The 12,270-nt window shown below is 32.9% G+C and overlaps 1 protein-coding gene across 8 annotated transcripts in view; it reads right to left on the bottom strand.

Annotated features, from left to right (window-relative positions):
- LOC126734788 (E3 SUMO-protein ligase PIAS2) overlaps positions 1–12,270 on the bottom strand; it is a 63,082-nt gene that overhangs the window by 32,430 nt on the left and 18,382 nt on the right. The gene's annotated exons all lie outside the window — the stretch shown is intronic.

The following is a 12,270-nucleotide window of genomic DNA, read 5'->3' as shown; positions in this document are numbered from 1 at the left end:
AATATGTTTTTATACAATCTTCCAAAGTAACAAATGTACCGGGTGTCCAACTAAGGGAGATCGCCGGCCATATCACATTTTTATTTTGAACTTTTTTTTCTAATCTGTCAATCTAATAGGTGGGTAAAGGGTTGAATATTTATATCAAAAACTTTACTTATCTTATTAACTTATCAAAAACTTTTGATTGGCCTAACGAATTTTAACGAGCTTACTATTGTTTTAAAGAATAATTATAAGGCTTTTATGTGGTGTAATTACTTAGCCGACTTAGTTGTTTTGTTGAGCGCTAGAGGGCGGTTTGTATTAATTTGGACTTTTTCAGCGATTTTCTGGCAAATATTAAATACAACGATTTAATGTTTTTCATTTAGGCTAAAATAGCATGAAAAAAATTGAAAACTGGCGCAAATCGCAACTTGCAACTTATTCCAAAATTATTAATTAAAATGTATTTAAAGAATAAAAATAAAACTCCAGAACTAAAATTTTTGTAATAAATAAATTGTTTTATATTTTTAATAGTGTCCTAGATGCTCAAACTGCTTCCTTCATTTTCAATACACAGTCGAAGTCGTTGACAGAACCGATGTCTAAAATAATTTATTGCATTGCATATTCGGTCCTGCATGTCGTTCTGTGTTGTGGGTGGAGTGGCAAAAACTAAATCTTTAATCCTTCCCGACAGAAAAAAATCTAGGACAGTCAGATTTGGGTATCGAGCAGGCCAAGGAAATATACCTCCTCTTCCTATCCACAAACAATACTGCCTGGTTAAGTATTGATAAACTTGAACTGCAAAATGTGCAGGGCAACCATAATGTTGAAAAATTATTTGTCCTCTTGTTTCCAAATCAACATCTTTCAGTAACCTCGGGAGATCATTTTGCAAAAAATTTAAATACACATTCCCAGAAAGTTTTTGATTGAAAAAGAAAGGACCAATAATTTTTCTTTTGGGATTTTCTTTTACCCAATATGCAGGTTTACACCATCATCGCTGCTAAATGATGCCTCGTCCGTCCACCATATTTTTGAGATAAATCGGGGATCTTCTCTAACCACGTTCAACAGCTAATGACAGAAATTGAGTCTGTTATCACAGTCTCTTTCCAGAAGCGCCTGATGCGGAACCACGTGAATGGATGAAGTTTAAGTAAAAAACAATAAATATGAGATAGTAGGATGCTTATTAGTGTTTTAACAAATAAAAATAGGTACCTGTTCTCTTTCAGAATATTTTCTACTGTACCGTGGGATATTCGCAACTCCCTAGAAATATTTCGGATGCATACGTGACGATTTATTTCAATATAGGCCAAAACATTTATAACGTTTGTCTTTATGCGCCTTCGCCTTCATCTTCGATGAATATTGCCGCGAGTACTTCCAGTATTTCTTAGCCTGGTAGCTAAATCGGTAGACTCTATTATTGTAATGGTCTTCGGTCAGGATATATTTGGGCATATATACGAGCTGCAATGCGTGCATTTTGCATTAACTCAAAATACACATAGCATATCAAAAGCTATGTTGTTTGGAATTACGTTTGGCAAATCATAAACGTTTTATCATGGCCCCGAAAATATTTATCAATTTTCATTTGTTTCCAAAGCCTACTACTAACCCGTGATGCAATAATGCCAGGGCGGCAACGGGTTTTATTGTTCAAAAATATTGAAATTAGTAATTTCGGAATAAAATTAGATATCGAGCTGCGGCTTGCGCCAGTTTTTATGTTTTATCATGCTTTTTTAGCATAAATGAAAAAAAATTACATCGTTGTATTTAATATTTGCCAGAAAATTGTTGAAAAAGTCCATATTAACACAAACCGCCCTCTGGCGCTCAACAAAACAACTAAGTCGTCTAAGTAATTATACCACATAAAAGCCTAATAATTACCCTTTAAAACAAAAGCAAACTCGTTAAAATTGATTAGACCAATCAAAAGTTATCAACAATTTTAGATATAAATATTCAACGTTTCCCCCACGTATTATTTAACAGATTGGAAAAAAAAAATTAAGAATTTATCATACTTAAAACCCCTTTCTTACCCCCTAGCGATCATCGTACGAACTTGTAAATAATTTCCAGCGAGTTCATAAGAAATATTTTTTTCTCTACGCTGTGCGATGACTAGTTACTGGGATATGTCCGGCGACCTCTCTTAGTTGTACACCCGGTACAATTTTAGTGCACTTTTACACTAAAATTATATGTTATAATAATGAAATAAAGATCTTTGCTCATGACAATACTACAAATTACCATTATATAAAAGGACTGTTTATATAATGTACTGCATCAATCAATTGTGGAAAAACTATATAATCAGGAAAAATCTGAAAATCTGCCAATATTCTAAAGTCCATGGGGGCACTTATTGGAACACTTAAGTTATAAGTGGAACACTATATTAAGGAATCTACACTGCACACCAAAATTAACACATAATCTTAGTCTTAGTACATAGTTTTTTTTTTCTTCAAGCTTATTTTTTGTCTTTCTAGTTTAATTTATAAATAATTAAAATAAAAGTCTACAATGCGTTCTCAAAATTTTATACCAAAAAATTAATCAAATAACTCTACTTCAAACTATATAAATTGCGATATCAAAAAAAAAAAATTAATAACTGGTATTTCCCGCTCTGGCGTTTATAATAGTAGGGGAGCCCAAGCGGGGATTTTGCGCGTTATTCGAGAGCGTCAGAAAATCATATAGGAAGAGACCTTAGACCCTATAATGTACCCCTACCATATATGGATCCTTTCTATAGAGGCGTGCGTTGACAGTAGTCCGTCAGATTAGTAAAAAAAAATCTATCATCAGAAAAACTCTAGCGCGTCAGATTAAGACATGGTAAGTTAAGTACATGAAGAAGAGTGTATATTTCAATAATCTGACGATTTGAGCGTGGCGTAAGGAAATGGGCAAGTCACAAAGTTGTAAAAAAAAACCTAACCTTGAAATACTCGAGAGTGATTTTTTTTTTTAAGGAAATCCCTTAAGAATTACGGAAAATATATTATATGATGATTTTTATGAAGCAATGTAGCTAAACCCATAAATATAGCGTTGAGCGTACAGCTACTAAGATTTGTATTTCGCACTTCGCGTCTGTCTTTCCTTCTCACACTTTCTCTATTTCTCACTCTCTCGTCCCACTCCATCGTCTGCCGCCATGATGCCATTTCAGCTGATCACAATAGTATGGGTTTGACGCTCCGATTTGTTTGTTAAGGTCATTCAAGTTGTTTCGGGTTCTGGTCAAGTATCTCAGTCGTTTCCCCTTTGATATCCGACATGTGCTTTATTGAATTCATATCCGCGGTTCTGGGTGGCCAATCCACTATAGCGATTTGGACTTCTTTAAGGTACACCTCGACCATCCTTGCCATGTCTGGATTTTATCTCCAACAAGGGAGACAAATATGGGACCACATCATGGTCTAAAATGTCTGTAATGTACCTCTGTGCAGTAAGCCATCCTCAATCTACAAGCACTAATTCTGTGCAGCACTTCATATTAATCTCGGCCCACACCATGACTGACTCGCCCCCATAACTAACGCTTCCCACTATATTGAACTGCGCATATCCTTCACCTGGCCTTCGGCACACTCTATTACGTCTATCGTCCGAAAAAAGACAGTATGTGGATTCGTCGCTAAACATAATCTGAGCACAATTAACGTGTTCACGAGCGAATTGTAGTCTTCGTCTCCTATGCTCTCTGGTGAGTAATGGCTGCTCTAGCAGGCCTTGTAATGGTCTCCGCTAAATCCTGATTGTTTTGACTATTTCTAAAATTGGAACTCTCCAGGAACTCATTTTGTAAAGAAGTGCTAGTCACAAACCATTGCCTCAAGGTACGAATTCGTAGAAATCGGTCTTCAGCAAAGGTTCTAACTCTTCCACAACCCTGGGAGATGGTTGACATTAAATCTTTGAGCAAGCTGAATTTGGGTATACCGTTCTTTGTAGACTCTAACACAGTCAGCTTCTGACAAATTGCGGTTTTCTCGGTGCGGCGGATTCTTTTAACAATTTTTGCCTCTAAAGAGGTATGCGTTTGTTTACAATTATTAGAGAATCCAGCGTCAATTGACGTATAAATTACTTCTATGGTTTCAGAAATAAAAAAATATTTGAAATAAAACAATTTATAAAATCATGCGTTAATTTTGGAGCGTGTAAATTAGAATCTAAAAAAATTTGTTGTGTATAATGTTCTAAAATAAACCGTTTTTGACATATTTCAGTTTTTATGTCAAAATGACGTTTGCAGCCCATACAACAGTTATTATTTTTTCCTATAAGTAAACCTTTATCATTTTGTTGGGGTTGCCTGTGGTGGAGAAACAATTTTAATAAACTTTATATGAAATTTTGATAAACCTTAAGACAGGGTGGTCAAAAAAGAATATAAATTAAATTTAACAAACCATTCATTTACCAACAAGTTTGACAACAATTCGCTCTATTAAGACTTTATACTGCCTATTAAAAAAAATACTTTTGCACAGAGCAGATCATTATATGGTTGAATTTTATCAATATATGCTTTAACATTAAAACTGTAATTTTATTGCTCATTACAATTGGGTGTATTATTAATGTGATATTTTTTGTATATAAAATGTTGTTTTGAAAATTTTATTGTATATGTTAAAAAAGCTTTGGTAGAGTGCCAAATGCCAAGCTGTTGTTACTTTGGCATATGGATAAAGGTAGATAATTGGACATTTTCTTTCCATTGTACACCACTGATTTTTTCACTTGTTCAGACCTAAGAGATTGGCAATCTGATATAAGAGGCATGTCTATTATTACCTATATTCTCCACATTTAGTTGACCCAAGAGTCACTATTATGTTTCTTAAAAATCAGGCAGACTGTTTTATTTGTTTTAGAAATATTAAAGAACAGCTTATTAGCATCACACCATCTTGTTACCTTACATAAATCCATCCGAATATTTTCCTCAAGCTGCTCAGAGTTCTTATTTTGCCACAGAATGGTGGTATTGTCTGCAAAGATGGTAAAATGACCATTTACTTAAATATGAGGCAAATCATTAACATAGATTAAGAATCAGAAAGGACCCAAAACTGATCCTTGAGGGACACCTATGCTAGTCTTCATTTCATTAGAGCTTTGGCTCTGAAAGCCGGCACTCTTCCCATCAAATCTGAGCGGAATCACTCCAAGAACATTCAATGGAAAACTATTTGTAAGAGTAAAAATCAAGAATATCATCCTAGAAATAATATAGACACTGCGAAGCATGGTGTGGGAAATATAAAAATTTGTGGCTGTTTTTCTTATAATGGTGTGCGTCCAATTTTTCATGTGAAGAGAACTATGAGTGAAGAAATCTAATTAGAAATTTTATAGGCAGTCATGCTGTTTTGCAAAAGAAAATATACCTCTCAGATGGGTTTACCAGCAAGACAATAACCCTAAACAAACTACAAACGTTGTAAAGCAGTGGTTTACCAGTAAAAATGTTACACTTTTAAATAGGCCATCTCAATCACCCAGTTTAAAATTGATTGAGAACTACTTTGGAGCAAGCTAAAAAATCAATTTACCATTAAGAAAACTAAAAAAAAAGGTTTTATGGGAAGAAATTGAAAAAGCTTGGTATTTTATCACCATAGAAGAATGCTGAACGTTAATCGACTCTATACGTAGAAGGTGTACTGCTGTTTTGAGGAATATAGGTCATGCTATTAAGTACTAATGATTATCTTATAAAATATTTAATTGTTTTTTGTAGAAAAGGTATTTTTTTTGATTACACTTATTTTTTTATCCACTTATATTATTAGAATAGAATATTTTTATTTTGTTACACTGACAAAAAGATTATATTTTGAGCCCAACCCAACCCAACCCAACCAAACCCAACCCTAAACAAACTACAAACGTTGTAAAGCAGTGGTTTACCAGTAAAAATGTTACACTTTTAAATAGGCCATCTTAATCACCCAGTTTAAAATTGATTGAGAACTCCTTTGGAGCAAGCTAAAAAATCAATTTACCATTAAGAAAACTAAAAAAAAAGGTTTTATGGGAAGAAATTGAAAAAGCTTGGTATTTTATCACCATAGAAGAATGCTGAACGTTAATCGACTCTATACCTAGAAGGTGTACTGCTGTTTTGAAGAATATAGGTCATGCTATTAAGTACTAATGATTATCTTATAAAATATTTAATTGTTTTTTGTAGAAAAGGTATTTTTTTGATTACACTTATTTTTTTATCCACTTATATTATTAGAATAGAATATTTTTATTTTGTTACACTGACAAAAAGATTATATTTTAAGCCTTAGTGTTTATTTTTGTTTAAGACCCTTCTTGACTTTCAACAAGATAACTGTTAAGTAAATAAACTATAGTAATAAGCTTTTTTAAATATATACATAAAACTACTTAATTAACTACTAAATTACATTGATGGACAACCAAGAATGTCTAAAAATTAAATAACTGCTACAAAAAATGTGTTTTTTTTTTTAGAAAAACATGTAAGTATGCTAATATAGTATATATTATTATGGGTATGCTAATATAGCTAAACAACACGTATACCGAGTGGTGCGTCGCCGAGCGGAACATAGGAAATCCCATGTAAATTTTAAGGGGGTCAATTATTGGCTTCCCTGTATATTTTATAGAAAAAAATGTAAGATAACTTTTTGAAGAGACCAATCTGGCAAACTCTCGTGCAAGGTTTCAAAAAATGATGTTAATAAGCGAATCTTGAATTATTCAATTATAATTTAATTTAACAAATTGATTATAATTTAACAAATGTAATTGCAAAATTGCCAAATTTTCGGTTCAGGTAAAACCAGACACCAGCCACCAGCAAACAATTTGTTATAAGGCTTTGTCAAACCTGACGTACAGCCGAATACAAGAAATGTTTTTTTTTTCGTTTTATCAATCTTACAACCATACATTCAAAGTAAGACACGTTAACATTACTTTTTTATCTAAACTTTTATTTAATACAACGACGAAGTTGAAACAATAACAATTATTATCGATTATTAAAAAAATTATTTTATCATACTTAGAATTTAATTAAACCAATAGCAGTATCTGAAATATTTTCAATTTATTTTCCCATCAAGCCTATCTGGTCCATTTCAACCATTAAACCTATTGTTAGTAAATTCGAGTCCAAAAGCATTGCAATAAATAATTGTAAATGTTTAACTCAGAAGATCGAAAATAGATCCAAAAAAAGAGAGAACAGAACTCTTAATATTTTACTAAGTGTGGAAAAATAAAATAAAATAAAATACAATAACTTTTTTAAAAATAATAGGGAATTACATAAAAACATCAATTAATCAAATGTTCAAACAACCGCCCATTAACAGCTAAACAATATCCTAACCGATCATAAAATTAATTTCTAATGTTACTAAGTTGATATTGGGAAATTTTATTACATTCTAACGAAATAGCGTTTTCTAACTGGTTTAGATTCTCAAATTTTACATTTTTATAAATGACACTTTTTAAATGACCCCACAAAAAGAAGTCATTCGGTGAAAAATCAGGTGACCTGGCTGGCCAAAGTATCTGGTACCGTGGACCAATAATATTGCAGTTAAAGGCATTTTCCAAGCACTTCCAGGCCGGGCAACCATCCATTTGGTACCAGATCATTTGTCTTCCTGAACAACTTCTTCCACGGCGGGTCCAATTTGATTTTGAAATAAGTCTCAATAGGTTTCAGCTGTTAGGTTATAGTCCATAAAAAAGGGTCCAATGATATGGTGTCTGATAATTCCCACGAATATTCCACTTCAATTTTCAATTTTCTATAATGTGATCTACTCCTCAATGGAAAAGTTTATTCCTCTAAAGAGGTACAAAAGTTCTTCTTTTCCATGTTTGTTTTCTTCAGAGCTTCACAGTTTGATCATAAGAAAAAACAAATTCACAAAAAGTTTTTATTTATTTATTTATTTATAATACACGGGATCAACCCCATTACAAAAAATATATATATATTTCTGAAAAAGAAATAAAAGCTATACTACCTAACCACTAATTACTAATTAACAATAATTATCAGACTTAATCTTAATACCAAGGATAATTAAACCGTTTTACAAGTAGTAACAATATTCTCTCAAAATCAGAACAATTAACAATGCAAAATTAGCTAAGAAAAAACAAAATATATTATTATCAATGACAATGATCAAATGTATTTCAAATTATTAAACATGGAGCAAAATTAATTCAAAAAACAAAATCCTACAAACTCTTAATAAGACTCCTAAAATGCAATAAGGAAATTCCCAAAACTTCAATTCCCGTAGAGTTTACCAGCCTCAAGGTCCTTTCGACAGGCGAGTGCATAGCATAGTTGGTACAATGATAAGGCAAAGAAAACAATCGATTTGCCCACAGATTACGGTATGGAATATTAAATGAAATCCTATTAAGTAGTTCGGGACAAATGACAAGGCCATTCAAAAGTTTATAAATAAACACAAAATCATTCTCAGTGCGTCTCTTAAGTAAACTCCGCATATTCAGCAAGTTCATTGCTTCATCATAACAATGGTCATTAGGAACTGGAATGCGAAGTTTATAAAGGTAGAATCGTAGAAATTTATTTTGAACCCTCTCCAGTGCCATACAATTATTCATATACAGAGGAGACCAAATTATTGATCCATACTCCAACAAAGAGACAACAAGTGATATGTACAACCTTTTGCAAGTTTCAACCGACAGATCCTTACAATTGTGCAGGACAAAACCAAGGACCTTAGATGCTTTAGTTATAATAGTATTTACATGGGTATTAAAATTCAATTGTGCATCAAAAAAGATACCAAGGTCCTTTACTACTTCAGTGTACCTAAGATTAACATTATCAATAGTATAGGAGGAAGTTACCCGTTTGTTTCTTTTGTAGAAACTAATGTAACTGCATTTACCCACATTCAGAGCCAGACTATTACCAACACACCATTCACACAATCTATTCAGATCATCTTGCAAGAGAACCATGTCTTGTTCTGAACTGATCACCCTATAAAAAAAGTTTAAAATTAGTGGTAAACAGCAAGAATATGATGAATCTGTATTTTTGAGACATCAATGTGAGTACTTAAGAGAGTTGTGCTATAAACAATATATTAATAAGGTGGAAACGAATCTCTCTAGCAATCCGAGGTACTTTTGGTCATATATTCGAAATAAAAGAACTGGTTTTAGCCTTCCCTCCGGAATGACAATACAATAACAGGATTAGTTAGGAATATCTCGGATACGGCGGATATATTTGCAGAATACTTTTGATCTGTCTATTCGGATGAGCAAGTCAATGACATACCATCTTTTGATTTTGATAAATCAATTTGTCTAAGCAATTTAACTCTGTCAACGCAGGATGTTTATGAGGTTATTACTTCCTGTAAGAATAAGCTCTACCCTGGACCAGATGGGATTGCAGCATTCTTCCTAAAGAAATGTGTTTGTGTTCTTACGAAACCAATACTGTTCATTTTGAACAAATCTCTAGGTACTGGTTCTTATCCCACTCTCTGGAAGAGAAGTTTTCTAAAACCTATTTTAAAATCTGGTAGTAGAAATGAAATTTCCAATTATCGAGCTGTGTATAACCAATTTGAGTTGCCAAAGCTGCTTGACTGCCTGGTCAGTCATAGGATTGCCTGGAGTATTAAATCTTTATTTAATCCTAAGCAATTTGGATTTATAAAAGGCAGAACTACTGATGCTAATTTGGTGATGTATGTCAACTATCTCTACCGCTGCTTGGAGAAGGGATTTCAGGTTGACTCAATATATACAGATTTTTCCAAGGCTTTTGATAGTGTTAACCATGGGGTACTCTTGCCGAAGCTTAGGGCTTTAGGTATTGTGGGGCCTCTTCTTCAGTGGATCTCGGGATTCATCAAAGGTAGAACCCAGATTGTTAATCTTGGAGGTACATGTTCCTCTGAAATTTTGGTGCCATCTGGGGTGCCACAGGGCTCTCACTCAGGCTCTGTTTTGTTTTGCCTTTTTTTGATTGATTTAGTTTGGAAACTTAAAAATTGTTGTGTGCTAATGTTTGCTGATGATGTGAAGCTATTTAGATGCTGTGCTCCTGCAAAAAGACCTCAATTTGTTCTTTGATGGGGGCCACTTGAATAGAATGTCCCTTAATATCAATAAGTGCCATAAGATTACTTTTTCTAAGCAAAGAAACCCTATTGCTTTTCTTTATAAAATAAATAATGTAGCAATTGGTGTCAAAACAGAGGTTTCTGACTTAAAAAATATTTATTGACTCCAGGTTGTCTTTTAAAAGTCACATCAATTAGGTGACTGGTAGGGCAATGAAAATGCTAGGTTTTATCCAACGGTCTAAAACTGATTTGTCTTTGTTTACTTTTAGATTACTTTATTGCTCTCTTGTTAAGCCCATCTTGGAGTATGGCTCAATTGTGTGGTCCCCATCATATAACTGCTACATTGAGCAGATTGAAAAAACTCAAAATACATTTTTAAGGGTGGCTGCTTTTAGAAGTGATTACAGGAGACAGGAGTATTACTATCAGTGGGTCAGGGATAACCTGAACTTACCCACATTAAAGTGACGAAGAACATTACTCGACTTATGTTTTATGCATAAGGTTTTAAATGCTACTATAGATTGTCCCGAGTTATTGTCTCCTTTTAAACTTAGGGTGCCTTCCAGATTGAATAGACAATCAGAAATATTTTCAGTCCCATTCCACCATACCAATTATGGTATTAATGAGCCAATTACACGAATAGCTTGAAGTGCTAATGGTCTGTCAGGACAGATAAGCTTTTTTGACTCTGGGATTACATCTTTTAAGGGGCAGTTAAAGAATATTATTTCATAGGGGCTTTGATTAATTAACTCATCTACACCTTTCATTGATTTATAGATATCATTGTTTGGTCTTTCCATCATTTCAAAACAAAATGCCATTCTTCACTCTTCATCTTCTTCCTGCAGCTCTTGATGTTTTTTGAATTTATATGAAGAATATTTGTGTTTTTTTAAAGTGCGCGATACTGTTGTATGATGATTATTTACCTCTTGCCCAAGAACCCTCATACTAACCATCTGGTTTTTCTCCACACTCAGTAGAATATTTAGATCTCTGTTCTCTCTTTCTTCAGCTCTATCTTCGATATCCTGAGTTGAACATTTATAATTATTTATTACTGTACCTTTCGACTAGAACTTATCGACAATATGTTTAATAGTTGTTGAAATGGACGGAATGGGCTTGGTGGGGAAATAAACTGAAAACATTTCAGATACTGCTCTAAAACTGTTTCCCGCATAATGCCACTTAATTATGGCTATTTTCTCGTCGATTAAGTAATTCATACTTGTTTTCAAATATCAACTGTCACTGATTTATTGACACTTTTCCTCACGTCAGTGACAATATTCATTTTACTGGTGCCTGTTGGTTTTACCTGAACCAAAAATTTGCTAATTTTGCAATTACATTTAATTGAATAATTCAAGATTCGCTTATTAAAATTTTTTTTAACTTTGACAAGGGTTTGCCAGATTGTCTCTTCAAAAAGGTATCTTACATTTTTTCTATAAAATGTACAGGGAAGCCAATAATTGACCCCCTTAAAATTTACATGGATTTTCCTATGTTCCACTCGGGGACACACCAACCGGTATGTACCTACATGATGTTGAAGTTTTTTTTAAATCATTTTTCATGGAAATAGTTTTTAAATAGTATATCCCAATATAGACAAATTTACAAGAAATGATACCTATGTAGGTTAAATTCCTTCCTGTTTTTAATACTTCAAAAAATAATAGTTAAAATAATTATAACAAATAAATAAAATCTAACACTATATCTTCCTAAGAAACAATATTTTATTACATATTTAGGGTGTATACAAATTTATATTAAAATATAGGGCATAGACAGCAGAAACTTTAAGTGTGTTTGTGAAAAACATAGATAATTGAATCATGTATTACAAAAAGGGTGCAAGTCACATTTTCATCTAAAATGATTTGAATTTCAAAATTTATAAATACCTTTTATTCTATTTCAAACAGAAATGCTAAATGTTAAAGAAATTGCCACTGTACAACATGAAACGTAAAAATTTAATTAACTGGCAATTGCAAGCCAACAACTTGTTGATGAAGACATTTGATTGTTTGTCTTGAAATCTTTTCCTGATGTGAAT

The sequence above is a fragment of the Anthonomus grandis genome, chromosome 4, assembly GCF_022605725.1.
Source record: "Anthonomus grandis grandis chromosome 4, icAntGran1.3, whole genome shotgun sequence".
NCBI lineage: Eukaryota > Metazoa > Arthropoda > Insecta > Coleoptera > Curculionidae > Anthonomus > Anthonomus grandis.
Note: the sequence above shows the minus strand (reverse complement) of the source record. Positions and strands in the feature narration are given on the sequence as shown.